Genomic DNA, 23280 nt, shown 5'->3' with positions numbered 1-23280 from the left:
ATTGCATCATATACTGCCTGTGTCATCTGGCATCCGCGGCGTGAACGTCCCTGAATGCAAATGAACTAGTGAAAAAGAGAACAACCAATAGATGACGACGCTTACACGGGATATTTCATGCGCTTATAGTAAGTGATCGCCAAGTTCCATCCGGTTTTAGTCCCGGGCACAGACTGTGCCCACCAGTTTTCTTTTTCTTCTTTCTTTCTTTCTTTCTTCTTTTTTTTTCTGTCTGGATTATTCTGGAAGGCGGTTACACCGAACTGTGTGCACAGTATACAGCCCATGTCACTGTCATAATTTGTTTGTCCCTGTACTTGTGTGCACACTTTCCCATAAAGTTGTCTGTAATCGCACGGCTCCCCCAGCGCAATGCCGGAGGTACTTTTATACCATCGTAACCATATAGCAATCTTACAAGCAAGGATATAAGCAACCTCTTAAAATAGCGACGACATCACTTTGCAAGTTCAAATTCTCCATATAATTTAGCACATTGCAATGCCACCATGCGTGCTTGTTATTCATCCGTACACACACTGCTTATGCGTGCATGTAGGATATTTTACTGGAAAAGCTAATGATGACATGCACACGAATTACCTTACGTTAATGCATTGTGCCTGCGATAAAAGAGTGCTGCAATCATTGTGCTTGTATGGACTGGAATTACACCAGGATAGAGACACACATACTGCATTATCGCGTCAGTACTACGGCGTCCCCTTATGCGTAACAACCCTCAGTAGTCAATAACTAAACGAATGACGTTTCTTTTAACGTCCGTGGTGTTTGCGAACTCAAAAGCACTGATAATCGAAAGAGGGTACCAAACAAATCCTTGACAACAAATGATTTCCTTGATCCAGAAGTAAGTGTCCCAGCAGGCATCTTTGCTGCAGTAAGTTTTCCGTTATATAGCTTTCCAATCTCACAAAATAAAACGACGACGTTGCACCAGGATGAAAAGCAAGCTCAATAAACTTCCTCAAGTACCTGTTGAAGCATTTTAATCTCACAAAATGACTCCGAAGTTTAACGTTCCGACCATTTTAAAGCGCATTGCTCCTTATTGCTTCTAGGACAGTAAATAACCTTGTGACTTAGCGAATAAATAAAAAAGAAAATAGCCGAAGAGAAGTGATACCTGAAACACAGCCTATTATAAGCACAGGAGCAAATTATAGTAAATCTAAATGCAACATATACCAGCATTCTGCGCGATGGCCCTGCGAACGGGGTTACAGTGCCACTGGGGGATAAACAAAGATGAACCCTCATGAAAAAACATCTTTCGCCTTCTTCTTCTTCTTCTTTTTTCTCTTCTTTTTTTTTTTGTGTGTGTGTGTGGGGGGGGCAACCAGTAGGCGGCGCACCATTTACTTCCGGTCAATGCATTACGGGACTAGAACGACGCGACAATACTCTTTCCATTCGTTCCTCATCTCCGCTTTGGACACTGTGAAAGAGATTGGGGATATTTTCTTCGCCATAAATGCTAGACCGAAAAATAGTCCTTCTCATTCCCAAGCCCTGCTTTGGATTCCGTGGTGTGTTGTCGCCGTTTCTGGCTGGCGAAGCAGAAGGAAGCTGTATCGGAGGAGAAGCCACGACCTCGGTCTAGAATAATAATAATTCGTGGCTCTACGCTCTACGTCGCGAGACAACTATGATCATAAGCGACGCCACAGTGGATTAATTTTGCCCACTCGAGAGTCGGCCTAGAATGTAATGAGAATGTGATCTCAACTCTTAAATGAAACTCGGAGGAAAACGGTGCCGAAAGGCCGGTTCTTCTACACTCTAAGCGAAACAAAAGGAGAAAAATGGGGAGCAATTGCAGCTTTTAGTCCCCTTGGTTGCAATAACTCCCCATTTTAGTCCCATGACCGCGAAATTTACTCCCCAGGACTGCAAATAGTTACTGAGCTTCGCAAATGGATGCAACAGTCTACGTAAATACGAGTACGTGCTCTCTTCGTGAATTTGATGGAATAAGGTTATATAACTTAGCTAACTTAGCAGTTTTCAACTCACACAGAGGACGAAATAGTTCGGCTTTCTTTCTTGCGAAATTGTGCCCTATGGATTTGGCAAGATTTTATATCACTCAACATATCACGGTTGACGGTTTAATTCAAAGTATTTTCATTCGTGCACACGAATTATGTACCTGGGACTCTTAGAACACAGCCTGAAATGCACTCCTCCCCACTCTGTGACATTCACTAAGTCCCATACATTTACTACCAAAACAGGCTATTTTTTGTGGCAGTGCATTCAGTCCCCAAAAGGAGTGAAATTGGTCTATTTTTTCCTTAGAGTGTAGTTGATGATGATGACGATTAGAGGAAAAAAAATATAATGCACTTGGACTAAGTCTGTACGAATATATTTTTTTTTTATGTATACGGAATATTTTTCGAATACCGAAGCGAATTCGATTATACTTCCGACTCGAATATGGAGTTTCGCTTTCGATTTTCAAATCGAAGCCATGTGACTTCCAAAGCTACATATTCGAATAGTTTCGAAGCTAAGATATTCCAAAACCCGGGATGGTTCGTCATAGGAGCACGAGAGACAAAACGTGCAATTAAACTGCTGCTTTCGTTCCGTTAAGTGGATGTGATTTCAATATATTCCTAGTTTCGAAGCTGCACTCGCAAGCTCCTAAACGCCAGAATTTAGAGGACGTAAAAGCAGAGCACCCGTGAAATTCCCGTCACTGCTGGCACGGCTCTGCTGTCTTCCATCACGAACTGTATGATAGTGCAATGTTCCGCACAAAGCCCATTAAGAAACACATCACGTGGCCGTACACATAATATAACCTGGCACTTTCCGACGGGAAAAGTGGCTTAAAGTTCGCTGAGTAGCGCTAACGAAGTGGTGACAAGGTGGGCTTCCCCAGCTATATCCTTAAAGAATGCGTAAGAGGATTTGCCGTCCAATGTTCGCCGTATTCGATAATTGCGTTGCCGCGAATACAACGGTTCGATTTGCCGTTGCCGTTGCTCGATTTGCTCGACGGCCTTCGAGAACAGAAACGGGAGTACGCACACTGCATATCAGAAAATGTGGAAGAACCGCTTACGGATAAACCGAATCATCATCATCATCATCTTTCCTTCTTAGATTTGTGCATGTCACGTGGCTGTTCTGAGTAACGGTTAGAGATCTCACTTCGTGCATTACTGTCGTCTGTTCCAGCTACTCACAATGTCTAATGAAACCGACGTCAATCTGCTGAACGTCAGGGTCCCACGTCAGATCTGCGTTCTGTCGTTCTTTTCGCTGCGTCTCTAATATCCGTGCTGCACGGCCATGAAAAATGACACGAGATATGTTTTGACGTCGTTCCTGCGCTGCAACACGAGCGGCTTTAGTGCGATTTGCCCTAATGCATTTCCAGCGTTATGGGTTCGCCACAACTCTTTCGCCCATGAAATGTCTACTCTCGTTATCCCGCTGTTTGCGTAAAATAACACTTTTAGTTTGCATAAAACGGCTTTCCACTGCTCAAAACAAGATGGATTCTTAGTTTTCTTGTTGAACTTGTCACTCAATCAGCCTGTAAATTGCGTCTAATTTATTGCCACGTGTATTTCTGTACTTTAGTGAGTAGGCCGCATCACGTTCAATCGCGTTTAATGTAATCAAAAGGAAGGTATGGCACGGGCTCCGTAATAGCGACATTCGAGATCCGAATGACATTAAACGATAATGTTGCTCTTGGCGCGCACGGGTATTAGACGTTTCAGACTCCGTTCGGATCCTCAAGGTGACTGAGCTCAAGCTAGATAGCACCAGTGTTGTTATTTTTTGTTACTTTCCATCATATTTCCACAGCCAATGAGCATAGAAATTTTCAGGTGATCTATACATTTTTACCGTGTACAGAATGCACATACTTGAAGGTGACACGCATGTGAGATATTACTAACGGAACCATTGATCAGTCAAAAGGGCCGTCCTCATCACTCTTCGTCCACATTCCCTCTCACTCTAGATATTTGTTTGCCAAGCGATCTCCCTGCCACGCGGTGGCACGCTGCTCGGCGGAGGAATCGTGCCTACTGGGCCGACTTCTCAGATTTCAACGGGTGTCACGTGTTGTTAATTTCAGCCAGATTTTTTTTTATATTATCATTCTAAGCAAAGAAAAATACAGTATATTGGGGAGAAATTACAGTTTGTAGTCCCTAGATTGAAATTACTCCCCATTCTGGTTCCCTGACCTTGAAAATGCGGTGTTGTGCTGTGTGTTCTCCAGGCTGTCTTTCAGACTGTCACCTCATTCGCCTAAAGAAATAAGAAGTGTTGTGGCTTATTTTCTTCTACATATTTATCAACTTTCTTTTTCGCAGTATTATCTCGGCTATGTGATACGACTTCCCCAAATTTGAGAGTTTAGAAGAGAACTACTTCGTATCATAACTGATGGTGATATATGGCTCAAAAGCGAGACACGGACGCAAAATACACATCAAGCGCATGCCTAATGTGTGTTTTTCGTCTGGATGTCCTTATAGCGCCATGCAGTCTTTAAAATCCGCTGTAAGCATGTCATATTGTAGCACATGCAGGAACAGCTCAGATCTCTACTAGATTCGATAAGTTAATCTAGACCTGGGAGGCTAAGTCCGTTCAGTGTAGCAATAACTTGATGCGTCGAGATGAGTAATCGGAACGCGCCTAATGGTCAGCGCAGCGCACGGTGCTGCCCGCTGTCCACTAGACGTATCCCGATTATGTTGCTCGACGCACCAAGTTATATCTACACTGAACGAACTTAGCCACCCCGGCCCTTGTTAATACTTGGAATATGCACACGAACAGAGGAGAAGATGATGAACAGCAAGCCACGAAAACCCCCCAGATAAACAAAACCAGAATCAGATCAGTCAAGCTGCATCTAATGTTGTCGGTCTGTCCGTCCGAACAGTTTGACCACCGAAAAATCCTCATCACCAGGCGACAGTACTCCGAGAGGAATGCCAGAGCCAATTCAGTGCGATAATCAGACTGTTCCGCAAACACATTGATTATGTATTTCTACATGTCATCTGCGCGAGATTTATCGCTTCCCTGCTTCATGCATTGTTGAATAGGTGGAGCTGCATGCCGGGCAGGCATTTAGTCCAAAGCGGACCCTCGTTGGATCCTCGAAGAGATGTGCCCACTGGGTGAGTCGTATTCGGCTCTTCTGTGATGCACTTGTGAATAAAATATTGCCTGATTCAATATTCGCTCATGGATTGTTGCTTGTTTCTATTATGTGAAGAACTGCGTACAACCTAGAAGAAACGAATGAATAGCGAATGTGCGTAGTTATATTGTACTGACTTTAATGAAGAATGATTAATTCCAGCTCGTTGCTTCTGCAAGGATTTTTTTTTTCTGTGTGTGTGCATATGGTAGCTGCTACTTTCTTGCGTACTTCCATTTCTAAAGGGTTTCAACTATACAGTAGAACAAAGTAGAATACAGTAGAAACAAATAAGCCGGACGAATTAAAAGGAGAAATAAACATTGCCGGTTGAATAATATTCCCTCTTCCTGCACAAAAGAAGTTAAGGTGGACCCACATCCGTAAGGAAATATTGGAAGGATTTAGAACAAAATGGAATTCAGTACAAAGTGTTTTGTTTCTTTGCTGCCGAGAGTATGCGGTTTCACGTTTGCGTTTATGCGTAGCTGTGGCCCTCGAGCACGAAATAAATCACGGCGGTCGATAACTGCATGAACGCATGCAGACGGGTCTATGTATACGTTCTTTATTTTGTTTTCAGACATGGATAAACGAACCTAGCTGAAACAAACAAACAAAAATCACCAATAAGGGTACAAATTAGATAATGGAAAAAACTGGCCTGCCAATATTGGACCCATAATGGCAATATTGGCATGCCGATATTGGATCGGGTCGCATTTGCAAAATGCAACACGACATTGGACCAATACTGGTCCAATACTGGTCCAATACTGGTCCAATACTGGCTAGCTGCCTGGGCAGATTCTTGTAATGTTTAAAAACGCATGGAAGGCGTTTCCAACATTCATTTTTTTTACCGCGTGGTATAATGTGTCACGCAAATTATTTCCTTTGAGAAGTGCGAATTTTCTGAGTAAGTTTGTTTACAAGAATACGCGCGGCGGTGATGATCACCTACAGCTACGCCTCGCGTGTCGTGACGTCAGCTCAGCCGAGCGTTTTCATTGGCTGCCGTGAACCTTCTGCTAGCGGAGCGACGGGTTGACTGCGTGGGACGGGCGGCGCCAAATACAACTGCAAAAACAAAGAAAGAAGAAAAACAGAAGGCGCGCGCCTCACTATTGGGTGGATGACGTGACGTCACACACTGGCAGCCGAGGGCAGCTCCTCTTCGAGATTGCGCATCAGGATTGCACGCTGCACTCGTAATTTTTTATTATCAGTTTGTATTCCCGAGCTTGTAATCCTAATTTCGTACTACGCCATATGGTTAGTATGCGCATTATGTTAGACAAGTTCCGACTTCCAATGTTAGTACGCTCTAAAATAACAGATCTTGGCCACAATGGACGCTCTTGTCCAATCACCATCCCGAATGACAACGGGAGACGTACATATTAGAACACTTATGCAGTTCCAAGAAAGGCGTACGCCCCCACGCTTTCCACAAATCGGAAGTGATAAAGGTATCATTCTGTAAAATCGTCGGCTTTAACCGTGCTATGTTGTGGAGGTCTATTCTTAGAGTGTATATGTACCTAACGTACAATGTGTTTTGCTGGCACCGAGCTAAACGTATGCTGCAGAACCCTAAAAGAAAGCGAAACAATAAAGAAAAAGTGTACGTAGCTCAGAAAACAACGATTTATGCATCGGTCTGAAAACACGGAATAATAGGGATTACACATCTTGTAACGACATTTCATTAAGGAACGTTTTAGAATCGGATCGGATTAAAAATATCGTTAGTGCCTTTGAGCAAAACAGGAGACAAGTACAACAACAAAAAAAAAAAAAGAAAAAGTGTACGTAGCTCAGAAAGAAACGATTTATGCATCGTCTTCAAAACACGGAATAATAGCGATTTCACGTTTGTAAGGACATTTCATTAAGGAACATCTTGGCATCGGATTACAAATAACGTTAGTCCATCTGAGCAAAACAAGGGGCAAGCACGTAAGTAAAAAGAGAGAGAGAATCGCGTTGGAATAACTTTGCTCAGGCTCCATTACGTCGTAATAATAGATAAGCTTGGAGAAGAATCCTAATGCGACATTAGACTTCCGGATGACGATGCACACAAGGTTAAGCTCTCTTTCTCTCTGATTGGATGATCCTGTAGTATGCAATTTATTCCCATCCTCGTCCTCTCATTCTCTATCCTCCATTCGTCTTTGTTTTTTGTTTTGTTTTGTTTTTTTCTTTTTTTACTTTTTGTTTTTGTTTGTTTTGTTTTTCTGTTTTGTTTTTTTTGCTATAGTCGTGACGACGCCCACTCCTGTGTGGCCAACAACGGCGAGCTGATCCTGCCATTGCCTCCCCCCCCTGTCTTTATCCCTACCTGGTAGGAACCAATCAAAGCACGTTGTCCTGTGATCCCTTCGAGAATGGATGTACGTCATCGATAAAACGATATCGAGGAACGCTTGATGCACACGACATTTTGTTAAGAATTACGTCTCTGAGTAAGAAATGTGGCTTTTTTGTATGACATAAGTGGCGTATACCTATAATAATGACATTGTGTTGTTCACAGTAAATATTCGGGAGGGCTCCAACAACAACAGCAACAACTACGTGAGTGACGACGGGATGAGGTGTTTCACCGCAATAATTGCGGTACCATACCTCAGTGCATGTGGGATAATATATGAGTGGAACGACGATGCAAAAGATGATGCATACACACACGCACATACACACGACACACGCAAATGGGATATCACACGCGCGGGTGCGTCGTAAACTGATGGGGGATAGTAGTTCATCCGGTCGGCCACCGGAGATGTAGTGCAGTGAAGATCACATCTCCACGTTCATGCTAAAAGCATTGAGGTCAGAGGAGTTCAAGCAGGCTGGTACGGCAAGAACAGATAGAATGAGTGCACAGGCATTGACGGTGCTGCACAGGGTTAGAACGAGGACCCAAGATTGCGGCAAGGCTTGAGCGGCTTGTTCTGTATACGGGTCAGTTGGGACTGGAATATTTTCTCTCTCCGAACTGTATAGAGGACAGTCGATGAGGACGTGCTGGATGCTTGCCGCGATGCCTCAGTTGGAACACGAGCTGGTTGAAGCATATCCTAGTCTATGTCTGAACTCGGCGGTCGATGCGGCCTGCGGTCTGAACTGCATAGTCGATGCAGAATGGAGGAGAGACCGCGGGGGAAAACGGTCTGGGAGGGAAATCGACAAAGTTGGATCTCCAACAGCAACATTAACATCCTCTCCCTCTTTCTGCGGAAGATACAAACAACTTCGGTGAATGTCGCAAGAGAGGAATTTTCTTCCCAGACATAGCTGAAGGGTACTCTTTTAGCCCTCCTGAGCAAAACAGCAATTCATTCTCTAATAGCAAGCGGAGTGCTCTGTTTTCTGTCACGCACGTCAAACCGACTATTATTACATTTCGCTTGGAGACGGTACTACACCAGTGATTTCCCCAGAAATTCACTGCTGGGGGGGGGGGGGGGGGGTGCCGACCTTTCAAGGGGGGGGGGGGGGGGTATGCTTGGTGAAGATTCCACTTACGGAAGTTTTCTTAGACACAGAAGGAATTGTGGCGCAATGGTGACATCTGCACAACTTTCCCGTTTTATTTGTACATGTTATTACGTTAGAACACAGTACATTAGAATACAGATTCATTATGAAGGGCATTTTAACATAATGCATAATCGCATGACCGACAAAGGAAAAGGACTAGCACCCTGTCTCACGAAGCTCAATGAGTTCCTAGCAACCAACGGTGGAAACCTTAGACGAGAAAACCAGAACAGCCCGCTTGACTGAGTTGGGCGCAACTGGTTCTTGATGATCCACATTGAGTGTGCGTGGCCGCACGCATTTTTGCTCGTATATGCGCGCAATATATGCATTGAACAGTTACTTTAAAATGATTTTGGACAAATGCATGGTACGATCATCTGCATGACTGTGGTCATACAGCCCAAGCTTGACAGTACAGGATGTAATTCGCTGCGCCGGACTCACAACATGGTAGAGCTGGGTGGGGTCACCTGAGCAATTTCAAGGGGGGGTGTTGCAAAAATCCAGTGAGGATGTACACCCCCCCTGGGGGGGGGGGGGTTAGGGAAATCCCTGTACTACACAACACAGTAACTCTGCCCTCCTGAGCTCGATACCATTCGAAAGGCAACTCGGCCATATTACATTCATAAATGGACGAAAATTTATCCTCATATTCGCCTCGATGACGACAGCAATCTACAGCGTGACGTCACTATTTCAAGTTGCACGTGCGCGCGATATTTCGTGGTAATTTCGTTAGTTCGTTACGTTATTTCGTTACTTCAGAGACAGAAGCAAACGTAAAAGGATAGAAGAAAGACGCAAACATACACGGCTACTACAAAATAAATTGACCTTTTCGCCGGTTTATAGAAACCAAAGTATGACTGACATAGTCAAATTACTTGAAATGTATCTTGGTATGTGTCTTTCAATTTGTATGATGTACTTACAGATATTATATGTGTGACCATGTGGTCACACGACAGGCAGCAAGGGATAATCCAATTCGTTACAGACACACACCCGTGCCATGTTCTGGTCTGTTGAGTCATCATCAGCCAATGCCATGCCGAGGCAGATAATGATCCAGATAATGTACCTCCATGTACCAGTGAGGCGGAGCTCCATCTTCGATCAAAATGAATTTTGCACTGTCTTCTTGTGGTTGAAGAAAGAGTCACACACCGAACATGTCGTGGTGAATGCCTGCAGTCAAAGTACTATTCTCATGAAAGAAGAGTGACGTATACCTTTGTAGAGCAGCAGTCGAAAAAGCTCTCATCGCATCCCAACAGCATGCATTCCAGCATGGTATGTATATGATGTATATGTATGAAAGGGGCGGTGAACACGGAGCTGGTACCTTGTGCCATGCCTTTCGCATCTGGGCGATAAATGGCATGTTTCCAAGGGTAGTTTATACACAATTTCTTGCATATGTGCGCTTGGGATATATTTTTTCAACACGCTGCAGACGGTCAGCGAACAACAGAACCGCGCTGTCCGTTTCACCTGACCTTCTTGTTACTGTTTTAGTCCCAATTTTATTGTTCTTTTCTAGAAGACTGATGTAAGCAGTTCGAACATGAAACACCCCTCCTGCAATGCTAAAAGGCGAAAGAATGTACTTCTTTATGATGACGAATAGCAGCAAGAAGACAAGGACAGGTAGAAGTAGAGTGGTAGACAGGACGACTGCAGACTCTCAACTGGAGTTTAATCAAGGAAGAGCATCTTAAACGGTAACATCTAGGTCACTCTCTATCACCAAAAAATGTACGGAGAGGACAAAGGTTTATGCTGCCGGCTGGGAGATAGCACTCAACACCAACGTGACCACATCTGCCAACGTGACACCTCTATCCACATCTGCCAAAGTTGGTGCGGGAGATAATGGAGGCATTTCTTATTGCCACGTGTAAAGTGAGATGTGTCAGCTCCTCTTCTGTCACGCTGGCAGATGTGGAAATAGATTTTCTACGCGTGGAGAAGGTGTTGAGTGCTATCTCCCAGCCGATAGCATAAGCCTTTGTCCTCTCCGTACATTTTTTGGTGGTAGTTAGGGTTTTCGGTGCTTATTTTTTTTTTTTTTAGAGAAACGGTGAAAAAAAACTGTGGCTATTCCGCTCACCACGAAGCGGTGGCTTTCGATGGAAATATCTTAAACATCAAGACGCTCGGTGAAAATCGGCGAGAAACGACACTGGCGCTAGCTATACACTCTAAATCTTGTAACATTTAACGTTACCTTCAAAACAGGATAACTTTTGAAATAATGTCGATCGTAGAAGTTACATTTATGTTCAACAGTTATTTCGGTGCTGCTTTTGCGTCATTCAAGGTTACTGGCATATAAATGAGGGTCGTTACCTCTAAAGATGACGTAACCCATCACTCTACTCCCTTCCTCCTCACTTTCTTTCCCAGACAAGAAAGAGGGTCGAACGAGTGTCCATGAAAGAAAGGTGTAACGATTTGAAGCAGGTCCTGCCATTGTCTTGCATGGCACAGTGGATAAGACGCTCCGCGCGAAGGACCCCGGTTCGAATCCCGGACCACTTCTGCTGCTTCAAGTTCCTCTAACGTTTTCAGATCCCGTGAGATCTCTCCAACCGAAGCACGCTTACACATGCTAGGTCACATTCGGTGCTCCCTAACAAAGCAGTTCGTGAGTACACAGGCGTATTTGTGAACACACTGTTTGGAACTACCCCCCAGATTTCGCCCTCGTGGAAAGCTGAGTGAAGTGCAAAGGCGCAGTGAGGTGAATAACCGTCGTTTTCGAGTGCTTGTTTGCTTTGCCCGTTCCAAATTCCCATCTTTGGTGCAAAACCGAGCAGCCTGAGAAGGTCATTTACGGTGGTTGTCGGTGCAAAATCCGTTTCCACCGAACACGAGAAAATTTTACCGGCGTACGTTTATCGGTGCTTTTCGGTAACTACCGAAAACCGGAAACCCTATGGATAGTCAGTGACCTAGATGTTAGCGTTTAAAGATGCTGTGTTCCTTGATTAAACTTCAGTTGAGAGTCTGCAGTTGTCCTGTCTACTTCTACCCTGTCCTTGTTTTCTTGCTGCTATTTGTCATCATGTGCCCATACCAACTACCCCGGATTGTTCCTATTATACTTCTTTATGACTGTGAATGCATGCCTTCTGAAACTGCGGAAACACGGGTACTAAAGCTGGCCAAGGTTAGATTGCAGCGCACATACACGTGTATGATGCGGGGCAGTGCATCGCCTCTTACGCACATGACGGATTCGCTCGGTGAATCGAAGCGCCTGATGAGCTTTCTACGACTATAATCAAGCGAGGAACTTTCCCAAAGTATTGGCAATCGCTTACCAGCCGGTTCGATGATCAGTCATTGAGGTCTGTGAATATGTGCATGGCACGACCGCGGTAGTATACTGCATTGAAACAACCTGAAGCTGAGAAAAAAAAAAGTGGTTTGAGTGGTTAAAGTCCAGACCTCTAACGTTGTTCGGGTACATGTTTCGTACGGATCGCGTGTACACGTTACCCTTTGTCCCTGTTTTAGGAGTTCCGTGCTTCAAGTTAGTCGTGTCGTAACAACAAGCCCAATCATCTGCGTTATTCTGGTGCTAAAAGTTTTTATAGTGTACTTTCACCTGGTAAATTTCAAAGTTGAATTCAAAGAGTTCGATGACTCTCGAACGAGTGTCGATAGTATTATATTTCAAGTACATGAAAAAAGTTCGCAGTACATAAATGCCGTAGGATCGATATTTTACAGGAAAATATATTTCACGATATGAATTTTTTATATGTGAGGAGAGAGACGTTGTTTGTTTTCCTGGACATGGATCCCTCTTTTGAACAACGCAGCTTCTTCAAGAAAGCAGTGTCCAATAGCGGGCGCTCTGCCGTCATGCGATGGCAACATCCTACTGTTTCCTACCAGAGTTGCTTGCTGAAAAGCTTCTCGGAACTCACGGGAATCGTTCTCGACTTATTTCAAAGAAGCACGTAATAAAAAAAATAAAAAAGAACGCGATGTGTTTCCCCAGCTAACCTCGAACCGACGACGGCTTAAAGGAGCAATGAGGTGACGTTTAACATGGCTCACAGCCCTGTCTCATTCGTCAAGCTGTCCGCCAAGCAAAATATTTTCGCTCTGTGGTTTTTTATAATTGCGCAGTCGAATTTACAAAAACTCTCGGAGAAAGCCAGCCGCAGACGACCGACACGGTCCTCACCGTGACGTAGGTAAGTCCCCGTGCCCTTTCTCTCTTTCTCTCAGCTCAGCTCGGCTCGGCTCGGCTCAGCTCAGGCACCGCTTATAGACCTCTCAGTGATTACAAACAAATGACGTGAAAGGGTACGACAGCGCCGCCAACATGGTAGAGTAACTGGTAGAGTAATAAGTAACAAGAGGGCCACATTAAAGTGTAGCATTTTATGTCTCACTAATTTGATGTAGTTTCTTACATATTATTAGTTCTCTCGGAGTACACATAGAGTTTCACCACAAAGCTAATCCGTACAAGGTCGTACTAACAGACCACATTCCGCTCGGGATGACGACATTGACTTTCGAGACGACGCCATCTACCGTTGGGTGGAAGCCTTCTTTTGTTTCCGTGGTGGACTCTGAACGCGGAGCGCATGATCATGACGAGACGAAAGTCATTAAAAACGTCAATTCATTTGTACGTACCTCAAAAGAAAAGAAGCGACCTGTGAACTACGTAGAATTCGGTGTATGCCGGTTTCACACTGACGCATTTCTCGTCCGTGTTCACGAAGCCAAAACGGAGCTACTGGAACCTGCGGAGCTCGATTGCCCTTAGGTTCTATATTTGAAATAAACGGAGGAGAAAAACGATAGTGTGAAATGGGCCTTAGTGAAACGGCGACCAGTGGAGTGCAGCTGTAGCTTCCACAGTTTCGCCACGAAAACCACCGCCCCCCTTGACCACGTGACCATCCGTAACGAATCACGACAAAGTAGCCGGAAAACGGCGCCAAAAAGCGCGCGCTGGCAAAATCGAACTGCGCATGTGCGCTGCGTGCCCTCTCCACACCCTCTCACTCGAATTCTCTTCCCCCCCCCTGTTCCGAGCGCTTCGCCAGGCCATCTGCTAATATTATCGGGAAGCATAAAATGAAAATCCAGAAGACGAAGGAATTCACATGTACAAATTTATTGATACGGTAAACATATAAACAAGAAGAAACATTTGAATGCAAGTAAATCTACACGATTATTACAGAATACTGCAGAATAAATAAAGAATAAATAGTGCCGAGCAACAGAAAGCGTGACTATCATATTATACAATCCTTAAAGGAACCTATTCGGTTTGAAGAAAGTAGGTATTATTATACACATATATAGCACGTGATGAGTCGCAGAAGCCATCCGCTTCATCCCAGCACAACTGTCGAATTTTCTGGTGACAGGGGCCACATGCTCGCGGATCGCAGGGCCACGAACAGCTGTCGGTGTCTGAATGAAAAAAAAAAAAAGGAACCTGTTAATGATATGGTAAACCCGAGCACAGGCAACGTTAATTGGCTGAATACGCTCTGTAAGACATGCCATCCTTACGCGCCTAATGTCGACTAATGACAAAATTCGAGGAGCCCTGCGTACGCGATGCACGCTGTTTTCCTTTTCATGCACACCAGTGTATTAAACATCAGACACATTCAAATAGCGGAACAAAACGCAACAGGTCACAGAATCATCAACCAGATCATGACTGATAACCGGCAGAAAGTGATGTAATACGGGACAAGGCGTACCTCCATGCACACAGTATTAAACGTCTGATCACTGACATGCATCATGCATTTGTCTGGTTACCTTTCATTCAGGCGTTTGTCCATGGCTCGAACATCTTCAACGAAACGAAATTACCGACTGCTCACATACGTAGACGCCAGCTACACAACGGTCAGACGGGTCGGCGCCTCGGAGAAACGAACGCGGGCAAATCCACCGGTTAAATGAGCCTCAGCCAATCATGATCGAGAAAGGTTACGTGGGGGACCGGAGCCAATGGAAAGTAAATAGCCGGAATTTGGCGGGAAATGCCAGCGGCGACACTATTTTCGCGGCGGCGAGACCCGCTTACTGTGCCTCCTCTGCGGCGACGTCCTCCGTGCGGATTGTTTCGGTGTCGCTACGGCAACTAACGTCATGATTACATCGCGAGTCACGTGCACGGGGACCACGTTACGTCACGGCGTTCACCTTGGTCTCGGAGACGCTCTTTTCACGAGCGCAGTTCTTTTCTTTCTTTTTTTTTCTTGAGTGTGCGGAACAGCCATTGAGTGGCGTAGATGCAGGCTTGCTCGTGGATAAACTCCACGATAGGCAAGACTGAGCGATGGGCAAGACACGTAAACAACACAACACGAAGGCTCCAAAATGTGAGCCTTCGTGTTGTGTTGTTTACGCGTCTTGCACACCGGTTAGGCTCGCCTATCATGGCGGAACAGAGACCTCGCGTGCGCTCTGTAGACTGTTGGTCACCTGCACTCGTCGTTCATTCGCAAGAGTTCTGTTTATTCGTCGCGGAACACAACGCAGCGAAAAAAAAAAACTAAATAATAAAAATTAAAACAGAAAAATGTTTTTTCTAATCGGAACTACTCAGTAACGAGTTCTACAGTACACCTATAGACGACTTTCATGTTTACAAACGTGTGATGTCACGAGAAGACCGGTTCGAGGATATATTTTGCTGTGGTTCGCAAGAAGCGTGAAAAACGCGTCGGCTGATAGGCTGATAAGGCTGATAGCACCCACCAGCATATGCTCTGCTCGTTGGCGATACGTAATCAATGACGTAGGGGTGTATGTCGTCTATAGTTTCCCACCAAAGTAACTGGTGCAAGTGGTGTGGAGTCGCGGGCCTCACACTAGTGAAGCCAAAACCTCCATTTTATTTTTCCTTAAAATCAAGTCAAATCAAATCAATCGTCTATAGTATTTTACGATAGTGGTTCTGAATATATGAGCCAATCGCCAGATGTCTTTGAAGTGGCCGATATCGCGTTCCTGATCTTTTATTTGACAGCATCGTTTAGCCAATGTTTTCATGGTGCGCTTCCAGTCTACTAAAACCCATTATATAAATTATATATATATATATATATATATATATATAAATTTAGCCGTCATGTTAATAGGCCTCGTTGTGGCTGTAATTAGTGCATTTTATTAGCCCGTGGCATTCTTATCCTATTGCCACTAGGCATTATCGTCCATTAACCTCCAAAAACCACTGTTTACCGCGTCAAGAAAAAACACTTACCTTCCAGAGGTTGATTTCGCGCAGAACGGAAGGGAGTATGCCCTGGTGCGTTGTAAGAGGCAAGTTGACTACTAATCCTGGATTAACGCTGCTGACAGCCGCAATGTGTATGCATCCTGTAACCACTAATCGCTCTAACGACATGTGCTCGGATTAGGAGGCTGCGTCTGCAAAAGATCAAAATGAATGACAAATGAAAGATCAAATGACTGCAGTAATTGAATTCCTAACTTCTGTGAGCAAGCTGATTGCGTGTGCTCGCGCTGATGATAGAAACTCGCTTGCTTCTAGCGGTACATCGTGCGATGTATAGGTTGGACGTTGCCACTAGTTAAACGGTCGACGTTAGACGGTTAGACTTGGTTAAACGGTCGATAAATTTCTCTCTCAATTTCTCTCTAGCTTTAGTTTAAATATTGATTCCACCTTTCCAGTTTGAAAACATAAACGTACACTCATGGACAAGTCACAAGATAATGAATTGCTTTCGTGTTGTGCACGTATAATTTACAATTAGTCCACATGTCGCACGAAATGACCACAAATTATGTACGAGAGTTCTAGACGTCTAGTTGAAAGTACGTCCTGTTGAACTAATGTGTCCAGTATCGGAATAAAATAGACCGAATCGCTGGTAACGTTAACGACACCTTTGTTGTGATTGATGAATGTGGTATCAACGTTCTATACATATTGGCATCCTTTCCCACCGTTACTTAAGCATTGAACCGGTAACTTTTCTGAACACACCCCAGACGATGGTCGTACGTGCCATATATAGAGCCTGAAGTTGTCGGGAAATTTTTTTTTCTCAATTCGGAGAGTAAAAATCGGGTAGATAAACATGTGCTCTAAAACTCATGCAAATTCGTGTGGAAAATCTTCCAGTACGCTAAATTCGGTGAGAAATCGGGCTCAGTTACTCAAACTAACTGAATTGGTTCGGTACAAATGGTTATGTGACTGCGTTTGCCGCCAAGTTGTGTGCGTTCCTACACACGTCTCAGTGAGGGCTATTTGCCGAGTAAAAATCGGGTTTTACTCAAAAGAGGCAACCTTCAATTCGGGGTGCAAATTCGGGGAGAATCGGGTTAAACCCTAAAACTCTCCCTAAAGCTCTTATGTAACATGAATAAATCAAACGGCATCTGCGCAGGCACGCTTCACGACGGCTAAAGCCTGACCTTAGGCAAATGGCAGGAAGGACTACACAGGCTCAGTTGTGTCTGTGACGCCACACACACGCTCACACGCACGCACCTCAGGACTGCGGCTGCCCCTAACAAGCATTATACCGTTGCTGACATTGCTGGAAATGTCCTTTACGTGTAGTACGGTCATAGCTGTCACAATCCGTCACATCAGTACCATGTTGCGGAGAAGACAAAACAAAGCCACTGCAGCTCCGCACGCCAGCATACGAGCATTCCACATCAGAGTAATTGCCTACTGGTCAGCCAGCTATTCCAGAACGAACCTGGTATGACATACGTGCCCGTTCGAAGGACACACAAAGTAAAAATATCCGTGCCAGCATTATTGTTATCCTTTCGTTATTGACAGTTCATCACGTGAGTGGACAGGGTTCTGGAACGAGGCACGTTCTACGGTGATTTCCTATGGTGAAGGTATGACATACGCGTATATATAAGTGTACGTGTTTCGCCTACGGAGAAGCACCACTATATTTTTATTTGCTCTATCTACGCTCTTAGTGCCGAACTTGTAAACTAAGATTCTTGGGTAAATTCTGATCTCGAACAAATTGACAAAATATTACTCGGTATGGTACTCTCTTTCTTTACTTTTCGTTTTCTTTTAACGTTTCGCGCTTGTTCGGCTTGGAATCTTATATTGAACTCAATGAAGAGGCAGTTTGAGGCAACATTACCCTACGAGGAGAAATAAAATATGTCGGAGTCAGTGAAGCGCCTCATTGATAATCACACTACCCTTAGCACATGAGAATAATCTTTTCACCTAAAGTAGAATGCAATTAACACGCAACAACAGTGCAAAGCAAGCTATAGGCACAATGTATGCCAATTATTATATTTCATTAAGATTTTTCTTAGCACATGCGATTATCGCCGAACATCAGTACTCATCGTTTCTATATTATACATCGCAACGTAATTCCATTTTATTCTGGAAAGTGTCTTCAATGTAAACTTAAAAAACTTTTACTCAAAAGAAATATTTTCCTGTCAGGAGGTTCTGTTCATTACGCCGTAGATACCCAGCCGCTGCAAAATGTGGTTGCACGCCAAAACTGTTGCCATCTTGTAAAATACCCATCCTTCATTTAGCAGTTACAGACGCACTTAACTTCTCCAACATCTCTACTTTTCACAGATATTTCAGGATAACGGCTTCAAAATAGCCTTGTTTCCAGGCACCAACTCCTATAGAGGACGCTTTGAAAAGTGTCGTCTGCGAACGTCTCTCATGCGCACTCCGTCGTCTGCTTCGGTTTGCACAGCTCCAACCGGGAAATCTGCCGCTGTCAACCCCCATTAGCGCGCACTAAAAGTGTTTGCACATTTCCATGCATCTTACACATTTGCAAGCACGTATTACGTTTCTCTGCAATATTGAACACACTTCTGTACTGAGTAGCAAGAGCGGCCGTTGTTACTTGAAACTTCCTCGGCGGCGGCGCTGCATTCGTGCCTGAAATGCAACGCTGGAAAAGGCTTTGCTGCTCAAAGATTTTTCTTTTTCTTTTTTCCCTGCATCTAGACCGCGAGGATATAAGAAAGACACACTAGAGTAAACGTAAAGAAGGAACTGCTTCGTTCTCTTTTGACGGCTTCATGCATATGCTTGCTAGGCTAGTTCGAGTATATCTGCACGTAAGGGGTATTAGCCTATTTGTGCGGCGATATGCTGCACGGCCGCAAGGTACGACTGCGGTTCTTTTAAGGTGTTCCGCAAATCTCCTACACACGCATTCATGTGCTTCCATTGCAGGTGCAAGTGGTAACCACTACCTCATCCGAGCGACGTTCCTTTTACCCAACCATCCGTCCGACAAGGCACACTTCCAATCCAATCCAATCCAATCTGTTTTGACGCCGTGGACGCCATGGAGATCATGGAGGTACGTGCGAATGTGGAGACGGCAGTGTCTCCAAGTTGGTTACAAGACTGTGTTCGATTTACCGGAGAAAGTTGGCCCGTGTGAATGAGGGGGGGCAGCCTCAGGGAAAGACAGTTCAGGCTTTCTTTTGTGGTTGCGGAATGTATCATTATCACATGTGGCTCCGTTTTCACCCATCATTCATGGCAGAGCGCAGGAGAAGATCAAGACACCGAACGGTCACAGTTACCTGCACAGCCTTCTGTGACTGTCTCGGAAGCTCACTTATGGTGGTGACTTCTAATCTTTTTTCCGATAAAATCAAATTTACAAGAGAGGTGCCGTCATGAAATAAGCAGAAGAAAATTACCCTCGATTGCCGCGTCACGTAGAGTGCCAACGACAAAAACAAAAAAAAAGAAAGACAGAGAGAGAGAGAGAGAAAGCAGCATTGGAAATCGTTAATCATCCAACCGTAAGGTTTTGTTTCCACTCAAACCAAACCAAAATACGAGCTGTGGCAGAATCGACCTCCGGCGATAGAGCAGCCCAGTAAAACTTGTTTCCTCTTTCTTCTCTACTTCATCCTTTCTCACTTAGAATCAATTGGAGACGTGAGAGTCGAGAAAACACTTTGTAGCTCCGAGATATTGAGCACGCCTTCTGTTCTCCTATTTACCGAAACGAGACGAAGCTACAAGCAGTTACGAAGTAACACTTGGTTCTGAAGACAAGCGAAAGAAAACAACAACAACAACAACAGCAGCAGCAGCAATAATGACGACAAAAAGAGTGTGCTTTGAAGGACCTGACTCTGGACACCTTGGCTGTGCATTAGCGTTTAACTGCTCTGATAACTCCTGTCACGTTTTTCCCGTCAGTTACTGGTGCAGACGACGGCTTGAAGCGCAATAATAGTTTGACACTTTTCCGACACACACCTTCTGTACCTTGCTTATTTGTCAATCCTCCTAATAAACGAGGTTGCAGTATTGCTACAGGACGACGACGAGGACCAGCAATATGGCCGAGCGGATTAAGGCGACCTGCTCGTTGGTCCGTTCTAGCCAGAGCCGTGCTGAAGACCGGGAGGTGGTGGGTTCGAATCCAACAACGCACTATGCTGGTTTTACCATAGTTTTCCGAGGACTTTCAAGACGAATGTCGGCCCAGTTCCCCCTGAAGTCGGCCCAGTTCCCCCTGAAGTCGGCCCAGGACGCATATTATCCCCTTTCCTGCAGGTCCTCTCTCCATCTGTACGCCGCGGGTAGCCGCAGTTGCTTCGCGGTGCTAACACGGAATTTAAAAAATGACGAAGTGTCGGGACGGCTCGCGACCTTTAATCAGTTTTCTGTTCAGTTTTGGGTGGAATACGCAGTCGTTTTACGGTGGTAGCGGCCTGCTACGAGGTCTTATTCAAGATTGTTAGTTTCACACGCACTGTTCGCGAGCATTCGGTATCCATCTTAAAGAAGCAACGAAGCGACACTTAGCTATGATCGAAACCCTACTTCATCCATCAACCAGCCTCTTAGGCGTCACCGTGCAAGATACTTTCGCCGTACCGTACCGTGTCGTGTCACTGCGCAAATAAATTTACGAAAACGCTCCGAAAAAGCAACCATGAGCGGTGCGGCGTGACCTTGGAGGGCCGGCCCACTCCCCTGGCGTGACGTATAGTCAGGTCCGTGAAACGTACCATCATTGTTGCCAGCAGCCGTAAGGTCTCATTACCAACTGAAACCGCACCCACTACGGACACGGCGCGACGCTACTTGCGGAGTACTCTCTACGTCACTGAGTGGTGGCGTCAGCATCCCTCACCCACTTACGTGCTCTCTGAAGGAAGGAAGGGGTTTCCAGAAGGCGTGCAGATCAAAAACCTCTTTCCCGAGTGCGCGCGTTGCAAGTGAGTTACGATTATCGTTCTTGCGCAAGAGCGCGTACTACTTGTTGCACATTGCGCTGCAGTAAAAAAACGAGAAAACTATTGAAGGGGCATTCGCTACTGCTCCTCTAAGCACCAGTCTTGCTGTTGAACGGGATATTTAATACCATCATAAGTATACTATCATCATAGCCACAATTAAACCTTGCAGGGGGTAGTGACACCCGTCACACGCCCCCACGTCTCCCAACTAAATCCGACTGAGGTCACATTGTACGGATTATAATTATGGTTATAGGATGCGTCATTTTCATTTCCATGTTCCTTCCTCGGAACAGAAATCGGTACAACGCATTCGTATAACGAGTACCCGGAATGTTCCCCAACGAGCAACGCTTCAGCTCTCCGGCAGTGCACGACACATAAAACCAAACACCGACGCGATCTCTTCAGACCACACGAACAACTTGAACACACAAAGTCTCTCCCTCTCTCTCTACGTAATACGTGCTCTTCAAGGCCTCTTCAGAAATTTGAACGGGCCCTTCATTCTCCCTCATGAGTAGCGGGCTTCTTTTGCGACTGTATAGGTTTGCTCAGTTTGGAAACTCTTTGGACGGATTCACAGGACCTACTTGTGCTGCCTGTACTTTGTGGATGTTACTGCTGAGCCTAATATTCTAGTTCTTCTCCTGGCCGGTGCCATACCCACGCAGGGTCAAATCGTGTACGAACACACGGAAGCGCAACCAGCGTTATCGGCATGAGGAGCTCTAGGGCACGAATGAAATGTTATATTCCTCACGTCGTACTCTCGAAGAACTGTCATAGCGCCTGTGTAGTCTCCATATTTATCATATTTCTACATTTAATGGAGGATGCATTCTATAAATGGAAATGAACTATGTAAAGCGTATGTCCATCCTTAAAAGGACGGTATCCCTCGTTCTCATCGATTCCGAAACTGTTCTGTCATTTTACTCCTCGTTGATCACTGACCATGTCTCCTAAAATCCCATGCGAATTGCTGGCGTTGTTTTCGCGCAATTTGATGGAGTACACCGCGAGAGCAGACCCCGGATGTTGGGAGTATGGCGGAATTCCCTCTCTGGAAGAGCGCGCAAACGTCACGCTGCAACCGACGAATCATCACACGCATTTGACGAAGGTGAGTCGCCTGACCGGCGGTCGTCTGGACGGCGCCGAGTAGACGAGCTTGGTAACAGTCATCCGCGAAGGCAGTCGACTGCGCGCTTGCCCTCTGATTGGCAGACAAACGCACGTCACCGGGGCTCCCCATGCTGCAGAGGCAATGGGAACCTATGAATCTCGTTTATTTAATGTATGTGAACTTCCCGGGAGAGACAATTGGCGAAATACACAGTCGAACTAGGTCAATCATTGTGGTGCTTGTTTCATATACAGGTATCCGGAGGGAGAGAGGGGTGGGGCGGTCTCCTGTAAAGTGTGCTTTCACTGCACTTGCATATTGCATGCAGGAGAAGCAAGGAAACAGCATGCCCGTTCCCGTCGTTTGCATGGTTCTAATATGTTTACGCTAGGACATTCGTCCACAGCACCACACTAGGGCTGCACTAAGGGCGTCCTTCTGCTGAGGTTTGAAGCCTTTCAGTACGATGAAGCAAGCTGTGTGCACTACCAATAGTTGAGGTGTCAATACGCATACCTGGCAACGATGCAGATATAGGATTGTCACGTCGTCTCTCTTCGATCGCAGGTACAACTGGGTAAAAGCAAATATTTGCAACTCAGGAATGCGAAAATAATGCCATTATTTGCTTACGCTTGGCACCTTAAACCCTTTATCGACGACTGATGATGCACGCGTACGCACTGCAAAACGTTTCGCAAACAAACACTATCTTACGTTCACATTTCAAGCATAGGGATTGTGAAACGTACGATTCGTTCCGTTCCGTTATACACAGAGGCGTGAAGCGCAGCGTACTTTTCGAATTTGCAAAGGTATTCACTCGGGAATCGTTCTGAAAAAAAAAAAAAAAACTTACGAGAAACCGATAGCAGACGACAGATGAGCACTTGAAGTCACTCCAAGTGAAGAAAATATGTTCGGTGGTTTTCCTCAGTTTGCATAATGAGAAAGACGTTTTGCAGACACTTAGAACGTGTTTTCAAGAAATAAGAGATTCAACTCATTTAGTCCAGACGTCAGCTGCTATATCACTACCCTGTTACTAAGCAAAGAAAAATGAGAAAGCGTTTGCCTGTGTGCCTGTGGTTTAGTG

At 45.1% G+C, this 23280-nt stretch overlaps 1 long non-coding RNA gene across 1 annotated transcript in view; it reads left to right on the top strand.

The window, feature by feature from the left end:
* Positions 1-19144, top strand: part of LOC135392706 (uncharacterized) — a 223261-nt gene extending 204117 nt beyond the window's left edge. Inside the window, exon 3 of the long non-coding RNA XR_010422193.1 lies at positions 19017-19144. This is a non-coding gene — a long non-coding RNA (uncharacterized LOC135392706). The remainder of the gene's footprint in view (positions 1-19016) is intronic.
* Positions 19145-23280: the final 4136 nt, after the last annotated feature.

This window comes from Ornithodoros turicata, chromosome 4, assembly GCF_037126465.1.
Source record: "Ornithodoros turicata isolate Travis chromosome 4, ASM3712646v1, whole genome shotgun sequence".
In the NCBI taxonomy this organism is placed as follows: Eukaryota; Metazoa; Arthropoda; class Arachnida; order Ixodida; family Argasidae; genus Ornithodoros; species Ornithodoros turicata.
The sequence above is the reverse complement of the archived record's forward strand: the minus strand, read 5'-3'. Positions and strand labels throughout refer to the sequence as shown.